The following is a 15,067-nucleotide window of genomic DNA, read 5'->3' on the forward strand; positions in this document are numbered from 1 at the left end:
GGGACAGCCTATGATGATGATGATGATGACTGCGGTGCCTTTATCAAAGGTCTTTTTAAATTCCGTGGCCTTGTCTACTCTTTCTGTTACTTCAATAAGGTTGTTCAAGCATGACCTTCCATTTTGAAATTGGTGCTGAGTATTCTTTATTATATTTTCGGTTTCCAGATGTTTTTCCATTACATCTCTGAGTAAAGATTCCAATATCATGGCTGTTGTAACATAGGAACAGGAGTAGGTTGTCTAGTCCCTCGAGCCTGTTTGCCATTCTATGAAATCATGGTTGATCTGTGACCTAACTGCACATACCTGCCTTCACCCCATATCCCTTAATACCTTTGATTAATAGAAATCTATCAATTTCAGATTTGAAATTAACAATTGACCTTTGCGGAAAGTTCCAAACTTCTACCACTCTTTGCGTGTAGAAGTGTTTCCCAACTTCACTCCTGAAAGGCCTGGCTCTAATTTTTAGGCTATGTCCCCTCGTCCTAGATTCCTCAACCAGTGGAAATAGTTCTTCAGTGTATATTTGACATTATAAACTCATGGAGACAGTTACTTTTGAAGATCAGCGTAGAGGTTTCAGTTAAAAATGCATTCAGATTGAAACTATGATCACAGAAAAAAGTTAATCATAAAAACTCATTATAACCAAGTTTAAAAAATACTGTTTGGTCACATTTAGTACTTACTTTTGAAAAGTTATTATTGAAAAGTATGCATGTTGAAATAATTTTAAAATGGATGTCATTTTGAGTTCACGTCTGTTGGTTATATACTTAAAGCCAATTGTTCTTTATGTAAGGGAACATATCCCACACAACAGCTCTGAAGCAATCTAGAATTATCTCCATCAATCAGATGTTTAGTGGGTGTATTGGCTTTGCTTCAAGTTGCGATGAGACTTTTCCACTAATTTAATTTCGAAGTCTTGGTTATAATTTGATTCATAATCAAAGTATGGAAGAGGCCATGGGCCATGTGGGAATAGTAGACACTTGGACTTGATGTAAATTTATTTTTACTTGCCAAATTTTGTGTGTTAACACTCCTGTGAAGTGCCTTGGGACATTGCTATATAAATACAAGTTGTTGAGCCAATTTGCGATCCACCTTGCAATATCATTCTTGACAGCATCTAACCTTTTATCAAAAGCTTTTTGGAAACTCAAAGACATGACATCTACCTGATGCATCAGGCTGGATTTTAATTTGCAGTCGTGCTGGGAGCGGTGGGGCCCGATATCACATGGGAAACCCGGGAGTAAGTGTTGGGAATAGCCAAGTTTAAGGCTATTAATAATCTGGTCATTTTAATAATCAGGATCGACTATAAACCATTTAATCTGTGTGTATGTTGTGTTTAATCAGAGTTTAAGACGGAATATAACACAATAGTTATATAGCGAAAACATACAACTGTAACAGGTAGTTAATACCAATTTCGATCAGACAAATCCGAGGGGCCAGGTGGCCTACTCTTGCTCCTATTTCTTATGTTCTTAAATGGCTGGCGCATGTGAGCAGTTCTCTGGCTTGCATTCTCTTTCTATATCTAGAACTTCCTTCGGTAAAGCATGCGATCACTCGAAGAGTGTTCAAATAGCTCAACTTCTGTTCCGCTCTCCCCTTATACCGTCTGTAATGAAAAGTTCTCTGTGTTACTATTATTCTCTTTTATGGGGTGGACCTGACATGGGATATTGACAAGGCCTTAATATCCAATAAGGCTTCTTAGTTCTTTGTCTCGATTCTTGTCACTCTATGTTAACACTGACCCAGAGTTTCTTGCCATGGAAATCGTTCCATCTTTCTTGTCCCTATTCTCTCGGCTACAATCAATACAAAGCCTGAGCTCTACCCTTTGAACTATGAGGCTCAAACCAGAAAACTGCTCGTTATCTCCTTTGTGGCATAGAGCCTTCAGGCTTGTCTTTTTAACACATTTTGTCCCTTTAGAATTTTGCTGTAATGTGGCCCTTTTTGCTTTTTCCCTTGGGTTTCTTTGCCCTCCACTTTTACTTTTCTTTCTATCTTTTGCTTCTACTTCCCTTTGTCTCCCTGCATAGGTTCCCATCCCCCTGCCATATTAGTTTAACCCCTCCCCAACAGCACTAGCAAACACTCCCCCTAGGACATTGGTTCCGGTCCTGCCCAGGTGCAGACCGTCCGGTTTGTTAAGTATAAGCTGCACAATTATGTGGCACAATTGGTATAACATTCATAATGGTAGGATATTGGGCTTAATAGATCAGCACATTCTTAGGTTTGAATTATTTCACACACACTGGTAGTTTTGCAACATGTAATGATGGTGTAATTGATATATGTACTCTGTGTAGCAAGATTTTGATGCACAAGCCAATGTTTATGACAAACCAGCATTAAAAAAATGTGATTAATTGAAACATTGGAACAGTGAATTGAATTTGAGAAAGGGGTCAGAGGTTGCTCTTCCCCCTTAAAGGAATGGACTGTAAGAAAGGGGGAATTCTTAATTTCAGAGTCTCCATTTCAGAATCGCCATTATCGAAATTTAGAGATGGCACGATGGATGCAAAAGCGAAAATGAGAGATCGAAACGAGTTTTCTCTCAATGAGGGGAAGATGTTTGAAACCAGGGATGCCTAAAAATGTATATGGTTATGCGATTAAAATTGATATGAAAAAGCTGTGTTTAAATGGTTGTATTCGAACTGGAGACGAAATGTCTCCAAGACTGATGGTAGATGCTTAGAAATGCAAATATTTTGGGACACTGCAGAGACCTATGCTTGTCACCCTATGTTAACACTAACCCAGAGGCTCAATGCCTCAATGTGAGGAGTATTCGTAATAAGGTGGACGAATTAACTGCGCAGATAGCTGTTAACGGATATGATGTAATTGGCATCACGGAGACATGGCTCCAGGGTGACCAAGGCTGGGAACTCAACATCCAGGAGTATTCAACATTCAGGAAGGATAGACAGAAAGGAAAAGGAGGTGGGGCGGCGTTGCTGGTTAAAGAGGAAATTAATGCAATAGTAAGGAAGGACATTAGCTTGGATGATGTGGAATCGGTATGGGTGGAGCTATGGAATACCAAAGGGCAGAAAATGCTAGTGGGAGCTGTGTACAGACCACCAAACAGTAGTAGTGAGGTTGAGGACAGCATCAAACAAGAAATTAGGGATGCGTGCAATAAAGATACAGCAGTTATCATGGGTGACTTTAATCTACATATTGATTGGGCTAACCAAACTGGTAGCAATGCGTTGGAAGAGGATTTCCTGGAGTGTATTAGGGATGGTTTTCTGGACCACTATGTCGAGGAACCAATTAGAGGGCTGGCCATCTTAGACTGGGTGATGCGTAATGAAAAAGGACGAATTAGCAATCTTGTTGTGCGAGGCTCCTTGGGAAAGAGTGACCATAATATGGTAGGATTCTTTATTAAGATGGAGAGTGACACAGTTAATTCAGAGACTATGGTCCTGAACTTAAGGAAAGATAACTTCGATGGTATGAGACGTGAATTGGCTAGAATAGACTGGAGAATGATAATGTAAAGGGTTGACGGTGAATAGGCAATGGCAAACATTTAAAAATCACATGGATGAACTACAACAACTGTACATCCCTGTCTGGAGTAAAAATAAAAAGGGGAAAGTTCCTCATCCGTGGCTAACAAGGGAAATTAAGGATAATATTAAATCCAAGGAAGAGGCATATAAATTGGCCGGAAAAGCAGCAAATCTGAGGACTGGGAAAATTTTGTAATATAGCAGAGGAGGACAAAGGGTTTAATTAGGAGGGGGATAATAGAGTATGAGAGGAAACTGGGAACATAAAAACTGACTGCAAAAGCTTTTATAGATATATGAAGAGAAAAAGATTAGTGAAGACAAACGTAGGTCCCTTGCAGTCAGATTCAGGTGAATTTATAATGGGGAACAAAGAAATGGCGGACCAGTTGAACAAATACTTTGGTTCTGTCTTCATGAAGGAAGACACAACTAACCTTCTGGAAATACTAGGGGACCGAGGGTCCAGTGAGGAGGAGGAACTGAAGGAAATCCTTATTAGGCGGGAAATTGTGTTAGGGAAATTGATGGGATTGAAGGCCGATAAGTCTCCGAGGCCTGATAGTCTGCATCCCAGAGTACTTAAGGAAGTGGCCCTAGAAATAGTGGATGCATTGGTGATCATTTTCCAACAGTGTATCGACTCTGGATCAGTTCCTATGGACTGGAGGGTAGCTAATGTAACACCACTTTTTAAAAAAGGAGGGAGAGAGAAAACGGATAATTATAGACCGGTTAGCCTGACCTCAGTAATGGGGAAAATGTTGGAATCAGTTATTAAAGATGAAATAACAGCACATTTGGAAAACAGTGACAGGATCGGTCCAAGTCAGCGTGGATTTATGAAAGGGAAATCATGCTTGGCAAATCTTCTAGAATTTTTTGAGGATGTAACTAGTAGAGTGGACAAGGGAGAACCAGTGGATGTGGTGTATTTGGACTTTCAAAAGGCTTTTGACAAGGTCCCACACAAGAGATTGACGTGCAAAATTAAAGCACATGATATTGGGGGTAATGTACTGATGTGGATAGAGAACTGGTTGGCAGACAGGAAACAGAGGGTCGGGATAAATGGGTCCTTTTCAGAATGGCAGGCAGTGACTAGTGGGGTGCTGCAGGGCTCAGTGCTGGGACCCCAGCTGTTTACAATATACATTAATGATTTAGACGAAGGAATTGAGTGTAATATCTCCAAGTTTGCAGATGACACTAAGCTGGGTGGAGGTGTGAGCTCTGAGGAGGACGCTAAGAGGCTGCAGGGTGACTTGGACAGGTTAGGCAAGTGGGCAAACGCATGGCAGATGCAGTATAATGTGGATAAATGTGAGGTTATCCACTTTGGTGGCAAAAACACGAAGGCAGAATATTATCTGAATGGCGGCAGATTAGGAAAAGGGGAGGTGCAACGAGACCTGGGTGTCATGGTACATCAGTCATTAAAAATTGGCATGCAGGTACAGCAGGCGGTGAAGATGGCAAATGGTATGTTGGCCTTCATAGCTAGGGGATTTGAGTATAGAAGCAGGGAGGTCTTACTGCTGTTGTACAGGGCCTTAGTGAGGCCTCACCTGGAATATTGTGTTCAATTTTGGTCTCCTAATCTGAGGAAGGACATTCTTGCTATTGAGGGAGTGCAGCGAAGGTTCACCAGACTGATTCCCGGGATGGCAGGACTGACATATGAGGAGAGACTGGATCGACCTGTATTCACTGGAGTTTAGAAGGCTGAGAGGGGATCTCATAGAAACATATAAGATTCTGACAGGACTGGACAGGTTAGATGCAGGAAGAATGTTCCCGATGTTGGGGAAGTCCAGAACCAGGGGACACAGTCTAAGGATAAGGGCTAAGCCATTTAGGACTGAGATGAGGAGAAACTTCTTCACTCAGAGAGTTGTTAACCTGTGGAATTCCTTACCGCAGAGAGTTGTTGATGCCAGTTCATTGGATATATTCAAGAGTGAGTTAGATGTGGCCCTTACAGCTAAAGGGATCAAGGGTTATGGAGAGAAAGCTGGAAAGTGGTACTGAGGTGACTGATCAGTCATGATCTTATTGAATGGTGGTGCAGGCTCGAATGGCCGAATGGCCTACTCCTGCACCTATTTTCTATGTTTCTATCTCATTTAATGTCGTTTTCACTTGAGCATAGGTTTTGAGACAGATTCTGTTAGACCTGTAAAGCTTGGTACAGGGAGGCACCCCTAAAACCCTTATACTGGTTTCGAACTGGCTTTTCCCATGCTCTGTTACCTACAAAACATAATTATTACAGTTATAATTCAGTCTTACAATCACTAGCATGTCAACTAAGTGTACACATTTTCAGCGTTAAATGATGCAGACAAAGAAAACAAACATTGGAAAGAAAGTTGAAATTTAACATCCAATCAACAAGTTATGGACTTAAAATTCTCCAGATCTCTTACTCGTATCCATCCATTGTGGATAATTCTTACTAGATTTATTTCTTCCCAACCTTCAATTGTCCCAATCTAAATTCTACATCGTTTTTACTTAAATTTTAATTTTAATCCTTTTTTTACTTGAAAACACTTTCAATCTCTCTAACAGGTACCAGTTTAACTCCCTTCTGATTTTTTTCATTAATTAGATAGTTTCTCGATGGGAGTATGTATCAATGCTTTAGAAATGGTCTCACTTCTGAGCCACATGCATCCTTATCATTATAGGCGGTCCCTCGTTTCGAGGATGACTTGCTTCCACGCCAAAAAGGGATGTGTTCACAGGTGTTTCAATGAAGGACCTAATATTCCAGGTCTGAACTACATGTTGAAGGATGGAAGATGCCTGTGCATGGATTTTTTTAACGTGTGGTGGCTGTTGCACACCAGCCACCACACGGGCTTGCCAGAGCTAGGTCTTGGTCCAGTGGCAAGGATTAACCAAGACGACTGGAGACCAGCTCTGCTGCACGGACCTAGTGCGCACACATATTGTAGTGTGGTCTGGCGCGTGCTGCCATATCTTGCTGTTGTCAAGTAACTGAGCATGTCTGAGACCTGTTCTTCAGTGCAAATTCACCATGCATTTCCACATGCTCGTTGCCTCATGTGAGACAAATCACATCAGCACACTTCCACCGATATCTCCATATCATCCAATACAAGCCATCTCGACCTTTCGGTGATCTTATCAAAAGATTGTTCGAGATCTTTGCTCATCTTCTACTGCATATTTCAGGTAGTGGCCAGGTTATCAATGCAACTTTTTTTTAAAGTTCATAGGCAAGGACACAAATGTCTCCAAGCAAAAGCTATCGCTTTTCTATTCTTAACTACACTTTCCTGACATTCACTAGAACGTGAGAAAAATTTGGTGGTGTAATTTTTCTGTTTCTATCTTGCATCTTAAGTAGACATCCCATTAATTACTATTCATATTCATGAGCTCTGAAGTAACCTTACTATCCAATTCAATATTAAAGATTAACATTTAAAAAAAATATATAATCTTTATAACCAACTATATTGTGCCGTAGTCCATTTTATCATTTCAAACGTATCACAAATCCAAACAGCAGTATTGTTGCAGTGACCGGTTTTTTCAATGTTCAATTTTATTTCTCCACAAAGTTTTTCTCTTGATACACAGCAAGAGTAGAACCATCTAGATTGTTCTCAACCAGTTTCTTTTAATGAAAAATTATCCCTTTAAACCTCAGTTAGATTTTCCCTTCTCAAGTGCTTGAAGCAGCAACTCATATCAATTTCTCTATCTTTTATTAATTCCAATTTAAGAAACAAGTTTTGCCAAGCCTGGTAGTTTACGTGGACTACAGTTTACACTTTTGTGCTTATTGCCCAAAAATGGGCGTTATTTCTGGCATGGGCAATAAAAATGGGTTTTCTGATCACCGGCTTCTCGCCCATCCTCAAAACACCTATTCTCCATTTTTGAAATTGGGCGTTACCGTGAGCGATATGAAATGGATGGTAGCTTAAATTTCGCTGACCTTCTGCCGTAAAGTGTCGCCGTCCATAGCAACGGTATGGCAACACTTGATTCCCGCGATTCAGGAAGTCAAGGGTCGTTATGACGTGCAGAAGAGACAGAAAGAGAGGGAGCTGAGAGGGACTGCAGGCGTGTGTGGGTGTGGTGTGGGTGCTTTGGGAGGACTTTAGAGCTCAGCAGCAAATAGGGAAACAAAAATTAGCTGTTACCAGCTACATATTTCCCCGAATTTAGCCTATAATGGAGGGAGAGGAGGAGGCATCACAGTATGCTGTGGAGACTTGACGCTGGAGAGAGCAGTGAGGTGGGAGAGGAGCACATTGGAGGGCGCAAAAGAGCGAGGAGATTCTCAGACGAGGCAAATGCCTCCCTCCTGCAGGAGGTCGAGTTACGCTGGGGTGCTTTGACACAGGGAGGACATGGGAAGCCCAACCCAAAGGCCTACCAGAAGATATGGACCGAGATAGCAGAGGTGGTCTCGTTGGTGACCAGCGAGGGGCGTGAGGGCAACCAATGCTGCAAACGATGGAACGACCTTGTGGGATCTGCAAGACTAAGTAATTCATTTATTTACAGTACTTATGTATTTATATAATTTGATTTGTAAGAGTAATGAGTGACTATCAGCAGATGTGAGGTCTTCCACTTTTACCGGGAATGTTTTACTTAAAGCCTGCGGTCACGCTGCATGTCTTTAGGTAAAGAATAATGATGATCATAATAAGCATGATTACATCTGTCGGTTATGTGTTGTATCAGTCTCTGTGATAGTACCTAGCAATGATATCACGCAATGATCTCATGCCATGTCGTCCTGTCACCTTTTACAGAAGAAGCTATCGACGATGAGGTCCGTGCAGAGGCAAACGGGTGGGGGGCCACCAGCCCCCAGCGACATCACTGACATGGAGGAGCAGGTGCTCGCACTCGTGGCGAAGTACACCTGGACAGCCATGGAAGCATCTGAAGATCCTGAAGTGATGCAATGTGAGTAAAGCTTACACCATTGCGTGATCTAAAGTCAATAGATGTCACACCCACTTGCATCTGAACAATCATATATGATAGATGATTTCTAAAATTGTCCGAGAAATAATGCTGGCCTAATGAAAATCAATGCAATGCAAATGTGTTGATGGTCATGAAATGTGATGTCTGTGATGATTTTGATAGTGGTGGTGCTTTTGTCGTGCATATGCTGTGTGTAGCGCTAGACTCACCTTGTGATCCTAGCACCCATTCTCCTCTAATAACCTCATTTGTGTTTTGCAGCTCAGCCAGAAGCGCAGCCCCAGGCAAGACCTTGGAGGCCAGAAGGTGGGGGCGTGGAGCCCGACTCTCCGGGCGATGCTCCATCTGGTGCTGAGGAGCTCCGATTCTCGCCCGTCAATCCGCTGGGTCTGTTCTCCACGGATTAGAGCGCTGACTTCGAGGAACCTGCATCGCCACACTTCAGAAGCCATTCCACCCCAAGGCCATCTAGTGGTCCTCCGGTCATTCCCACCTCCACTCTGGAGATACCGGCTCCAAGCACCTTACCACAGGGCACCCCATTTGTCCCAGGACAGCGCCGACCCCGCAGGGGCCTCGTGGACACGGCACGTCTGGTCCACAAGCGCCACTTGAGAGCGGAGAGATAGTACAGTTGTCCAGGAGGACTGTAGACATTGGTGACCAGCTCATCGAAGCATTGGGCAGCATATCCCGACAGCTGGCCACCATGACTGAGTACGTTCCGCGGATGGCGGAGACCTTGGATGCGATAGCCAGGAACACCGCTGCCACAGGCCTCCCAGTGGTCCCAGAGCGCGACACTCCACCCCTAGGTTCCGCACCACCATTGCGAACAACAGATGAGAGCAAGGACCAAGATCCTGCTTCTGCACCCCTGCTCCCATACCCGTACAATCACCGCCTCTGCCTTCATCTCCCCACCAATGAGGCACTGCCTGAGGAGCTCCTCGGCCAGGCGCCGTGGAGCGAGGTGGTGAAGGAGTAGAGGTGGGGAGGGGGGAAGGAAAGTGAGGTGCATGTCCGCAGGTGAATGCTGTGTTATATCTCCATCTGGTTGTATGCAATTTGTTGTAATATATGGCGGGAGGGGACCACTCTCCTGCTTTGCATTTGTATTCTGTGTTGCTGGACATGTTGAACATTTGATTGATGTCAATGGTGGAAAAAGTGGGGTGTGGGCGGGGGTTGGTTGTTTTTGCCTGTCAAACCTATGATTTCGTACCAATGTTGGTATAAAAATGTTTTTATTGAACATAACCTTGTTGCACATTGTCTCAGATAGCTGGACATTTACACACTGGTGATTCCTTAACATGAAAGGGTTGAATAAACTTAACTTCAATCAACATAAACTTTAACTGGCATCAAGGTGATGGGCACCATTGATGTCTGAGCTGCACACACACAGCAGTGTGTCAGCATTGTCACTCACAGCAACGTTCTTTCAGGCAAATTGTTCAGATATCAGCTCCTCACGTAAGAGTCTTGCAGCTATGTAGCCGTCATGGGCCCTTTCCTGTGGTCTGGAGGGGGTTGTGGGCATGGTTGCATAGCCAGCCTGATTGTCTGGCCCTAGATCAGCGTCCAGCCCCTCGTCGTCTTCTTCCTCTCTCCTGAGGTGGAGCATCAGTCCCTTCTGTCAATGCTTGGCTCCTCCTGATAGCTAGATTGTGCAGCATGGAGCACATGACCACGAATTTACCTACTTGCTCAGGGTTGTATTGTAGCTTCCCTCCTGAGTGGCCCAGCAATCTGAAGCACTGCTTGAGCACAGTTATTGTTTTGTGGACCACATTGCGTGTGTCTCTGTGGCTCTGGTTGTATTGCTTCTCGGCCTCGGTGTGGGTGTCACGCAGGGGTGGGGGGGTCACCAGCCAGGTGGTTCGGCCATATCGGTTATCACCAAGCATCCAGCATTGTCCTTGTGGCTGACTCTTAAACATTAATGATTTAGACGAGGGGATTAAATGTAGTATCTCCAAATTTGCGGATGACACTAAATTGGGTGGCAGTGTGAGCTGCGAGGAGGATGCTATGAGGCTGCAGAGTGACTTGGATAGGTTAGGTGAGTGGGCAAATGCATGGCCGATGAAGTATAATGTGGATAAATGTGAGGTTATCCACTTTGGTGGTAAAAACAGAGAGACAGACTATTATCTGAATGGTGACAGATTCGGAAAAGGGGAGGTGCAACGAGACCTGGGTGTCATGGTACATCAGTCATTGAAGGTTGGCATGCAGGTACAGCAGGCGGTTAAGAAAGCAAATGGCATGTTGGCCTTCATTGCGAGGGGATTTGAGTACAGGGGCAGGGAGGTGTTACTACAGTTGTACAGGGCCTTGGTGAGGCCACACCTGGAGTATTGTGTACAGTTTTGGTCTCCTAACTTGAGGAAGGACGTTCTTGCTATTGAGGGAGTGCAGCGAAGGTTCCCCAGACTGATTCCCGGGATGGCGGGACTGCCATATTAAGAAAGACTGGATCAACTGGGCTTGTATTCACTGGAGTTCAGAAGAATGAGAGGGGATCTCATAGAAACATTTAAAATTCTGACGGGTTTAGACAGGTTAGATGCAGGAAGAATGTTCCCAATGTTGGGGAAGTCCAGAACCAGGGGTCACAGTCTAAGGATAAGGGGTAAGCCATTTAGGACCGAGATGAGGAGAAACTTCTTCACCCAGAAAGTGGTGAACCTGTGGAATTCTCTACCACAGGAAGTTGTTGAGGCCAATTCACTAAATATATTCAAAAAGGAGTTAGATGTAGTCCTTACTACTAGGAGGATCAAGGGGTATGTCGAGAAAGCAGGAATGGGGTACTGAAGTTGCATGTTCAGCCATGAACTCATTGAATGGCAGTGCAGGCGCGAAGGGCCGAATGGCCTACTCTTGCACCGATTTTCTATGTTTCTATGTCTATGTCAGAGACAGTGCTCTCATAAAGGATGTGAGCCTCATCGAAGGTGCCCGGACATTTGGCATTCACTGCCATGATGATCTGGTTGTGGTCGACAACTAGTTGGACCTTCAGGGAGTGAAATCCTTTTCTGTTACGAAAACGCTCTGGTTACTGAGAAGGTGGCTGCATGGCAATGTGAGTGCACTATATAGCTGCCTGCACCCTGGGGAACTTAGCAATGCGGTAGAATGATCCAGCCCTGTCAGTCTGAGCCTCCGTCGTCATGGGGAAGCTGATAAAGTCCATCCTTTTCGCGTACAGGGCCTCCGCAAGCTGTCTAATGCAGCGTTGGATTGCATAGTGAGACAGAGGGCAAATCTCGACCGCAGAGGCCCGAAAAGAACCGGACACGTAGAAAGGCAGTGCCACGGTGACCTTGACCTCAACCGACACTGATGTCCCGATGGCAGGCTGCATATGTGGCAGGTGTAGTCGGAGATGTCAAGGTAAGACTTCTTTTCCTTGTATGTGCGGGGTGTGTTTGGTCTGGACCTCCTCTTCATTCTTGTACGTCTTAAATTGGGGAAATAATGATGTGCATCACGCATTGAGCCATCTGCACTCTACAGCATCTGCATATTAATTGATGCAGGCTGGGAAATGGCTAGCCCCATTTCAATGAAAGTATAATAGCGATTGAAGCAATAATTTCCGCACTAAAATATACCTGGAATAAACCCCCAATAGTCCAGACTCTGAAAATATGTCTGTTGAGATGGTCACTTCACCTGAAAAGAACTCCAGAGTCAATGCAAACTCCCCCAAAGTTGAAGCAGCCTTTTGAATGAAGCGACTTGCGATTTTAAAAATGGCAGCCACACCGCTGGCTTTAGTTCAGAACAGTTCCACTTTTTCTGGGCGTTTTTTGGGGCAAGCGATATTGTGGGCAATATGTGTGTGAGGTGGTGAAAGGGACGGTGGGCGATCTCCTAGGCGTTAGTTTTGCCAAATGTGGTCTTTACAACAACAAAAAAATGGGTGGGTGGTATTATTGAATTTTGGCGTTAATTCCGTCTGGAAAGTAACGCTGGACGATATTATGTTAGTTGATTTGCCCATTCTGATGATTTTCGCCCCAAAAAAGTGGGCGGGCGGTATTTTTTCCCGGCATTAAACACATGGGGAAAGTAATGCTCGGCGATAACTTTCCGAAAAATGCCCCTCAATTTCCATTTTGTGGCTAAATGGGCGATATATGGGCATTATACGTCATTTCAGTGGTAAAATGGACGTTAAGTGGGCGTTAAGCATGCAAAAACCGTGGAAAGTCTAGCCCATGGTGTCTTAAACATCCTTCACGGCAAACAAGCCAAAGGTGGGCAAAGGAAACTTTACAAGGACACCCTCAAAGCCTTCCTGATAAAGTGCAACATCCCCACTGACACCTGGGAGTCCCTGGCAAAAGACCGCCCTAAGTGGAGGAAGCGTATCCAGGAGGGCGCTGAGCACCTCGAGTCTCATCGTTGAGAGCATGCAGAAATCAAGCGCAGGCAGCGGAAAGAGCATGCGACAAACCTGTCCCACCCACCCTTTCCCTCAATGACTATCTGTCCACATGTGACAGGGACTGTGGTTCTCGTATTGGACTGTTCAGCCACCTAAGGATTCATTTTCAGAGTGGAAGCAAGTCTTCCTCGATTCCGAGGGACTGCCTATGATGATTGGGGGGGTGGGGTGGGGTGGAGGGGGCGGGAATGGGAGTTGGCTCAAATAACAGGTTGCCACAAAAGCTTATTTTTGAATTTTTGAAATGGGAAATCTTTGTACAGCAAATAGCTCCATCAGACCCAAGAGTCCGTAGAAGTAGTCACTTATTTTGAAAAGGGATAAATCATGCATTGCTTTCCACTGCTGTCATTAGCCAATTCTGTCTTGCCATGATATGAATGAGATAAAATCTGCTGTTTTACACTTGAAACTATGTCCTGCTGAACTTCAATCATTCAGCCAGTACAATCTTGATGTCAATATTAAGATTCTTTAAATTGGACTAATATTTCCAGATGCACAAGGATGCTTGCTTTGCTGTCACTGGAGCATTAGTTTCAGGTTAACAGCTATCATCAGTGGACAACAGTGGTTACATGACATTCCTAAATAAGAATGCTCCAATTCATTTGATTATCAATAGCTGCATCTTCAGGATGTCTAAATAAAAGTAATTGCAGAAAAGTACCTGTGGCTTTTGTGGCGAGAGCTAAGGTGAGGTGTAAAGTGGTCAGAGTATACATTTACTGATTACATGTTATGACAATCGAGGAAATGGGTTGCTCAGCTATATCTGTAGCAGAGCAGTTGCTTATTACTTGCAGATGAAATAACTAGTTTAATATGGCAATTTGCTTTGCAAAACTGTCCTGTTATAATGACAGTTTAGTCTTGAATAATTTAAATGCTCTTCAACATGTGCTTGAAAATGTTTTTTCCAAGTTACTGATCAAGCACATTGGCTTTCTTGCATATTCTGTCCTCAATTAAATGCTCTTTATAACTATTGTTGCACAGAATAAATGATCACCAAAATATAAAGAAGTTCGATAAACAAGAACCAGTGTTAAATTTATGTTAAAAATAACTTAAGTAATCATATTTTATTGATTAACTCAAAGTAAAACAACAGCAAATCAGACCTGAGGAGGTCGGAAACATAGAAGGAAAAGTGAAGAAAGTGGCAGAAAAAGCAACCTATGAGAAACAACCAATAACTTACGAAACAACCAGTCCCGAATGACAATTTAGGAGAAAGCACAAAATCCCTGAAAATAATTTTTGATCATTTCTCTTCCTTCAATAATTTAACTTTCTACTGTTCAATATAAGATTGTGAACAAAATAAAAAGATCCAAACAATGGCCCAAATTTTGCTGTGAGCAGTGAAGGAACAGCTTTCGCTGGAGCAGGCTCGAAGGGCCAAATCGTCTACTCCTGCTCCTGTTTGTGTTCACTTCGCCTAGAGACTTCTTGCGGGCTTTTCAGCAGAGAATTCTAGTTTTCAGGCGTTTGATCCACTGCTGGGGATCTGTAGCGTCTGTGAGTGGGACATGCAGCAGGGAGACTCCTCAACCATTCAGGTTGAGAAATCCTTACTGAGACACGTAGACTACAAAGCAAGAAGTAAAAAAACGGATATATAAATTAAATTTAAATTTGGTACAGGAAGTGAAAAGCTTGAAACGTATAAGATTATGAGGGGCCTTGACAGAGTAGATGCAGAGAGGATGTTTTCCCTCGTGGGGGAATCTAGAACTAGGGGGCATAGTTTCAAAATAAGGAATTGCCCATTTAAAACTGTGATGAGGAGGAATATCTATGGAATTCTCTGCCCCAGAGAGCTGTGGAGGCTGGATCATTGAATATATTTAAAGTGGAGGTAGACAGATTTTTGAACGATAAGGGAGTCAAGGGTTATGAGGAGAGGCAGGAAAGTGGAGTTGAGGCCAAGATCAGATCAGCCATGATCTTACTGAATGGTGGAGCAGACTCGAGGGGTCAAATGGCCTACTTCTGTTCCTATTTCTTATGTTCTTATGTAAAGATTGGTGCATATACA

The 15,067-nt window shown here is 43.6% G+C and overlaps 1 long non-coding RNA gene across 1 annotated transcript in view; it reads left to right on the forward strand.

Annotated features, from left to right (window-relative positions):
* Positions 1-9,741, forward strand: part of LOC139278314 (uncharacterized) — a 151,853-nt gene extending 142,112 nt beyond the window's left edge. Inside the window, exons 3-4 of the long non-coding RNA XR_011596243.1 lie at positions 8,375-8,531; positions 8,817-9,741. This is a non-coding gene — a long non-coding RNA (uncharacterized lncRNA). The remainder of the gene's footprint in view (positions 1-8,374; positions 8,532-8,816) is intronic.
* The last annotated feature ends 5,326 nt before the right edge of the window (positions 9,742-15,067 follow it).

The sequence above is a fragment of the Pristiophorus japonicus genome, chromosome 13, assembly GCF_044704955.1.
Source record: "Pristiophorus japonicus isolate sPriJap1 chromosome 13, sPriJap1.hap1, whole genome shotgun sequence".
Classification (NCBI taxonomy): Eukaryota; Metazoa; Chordata; class Chondrichthyes; family Pristiophoridae; genus Pristiophorus; species Pristiophorus japonicus.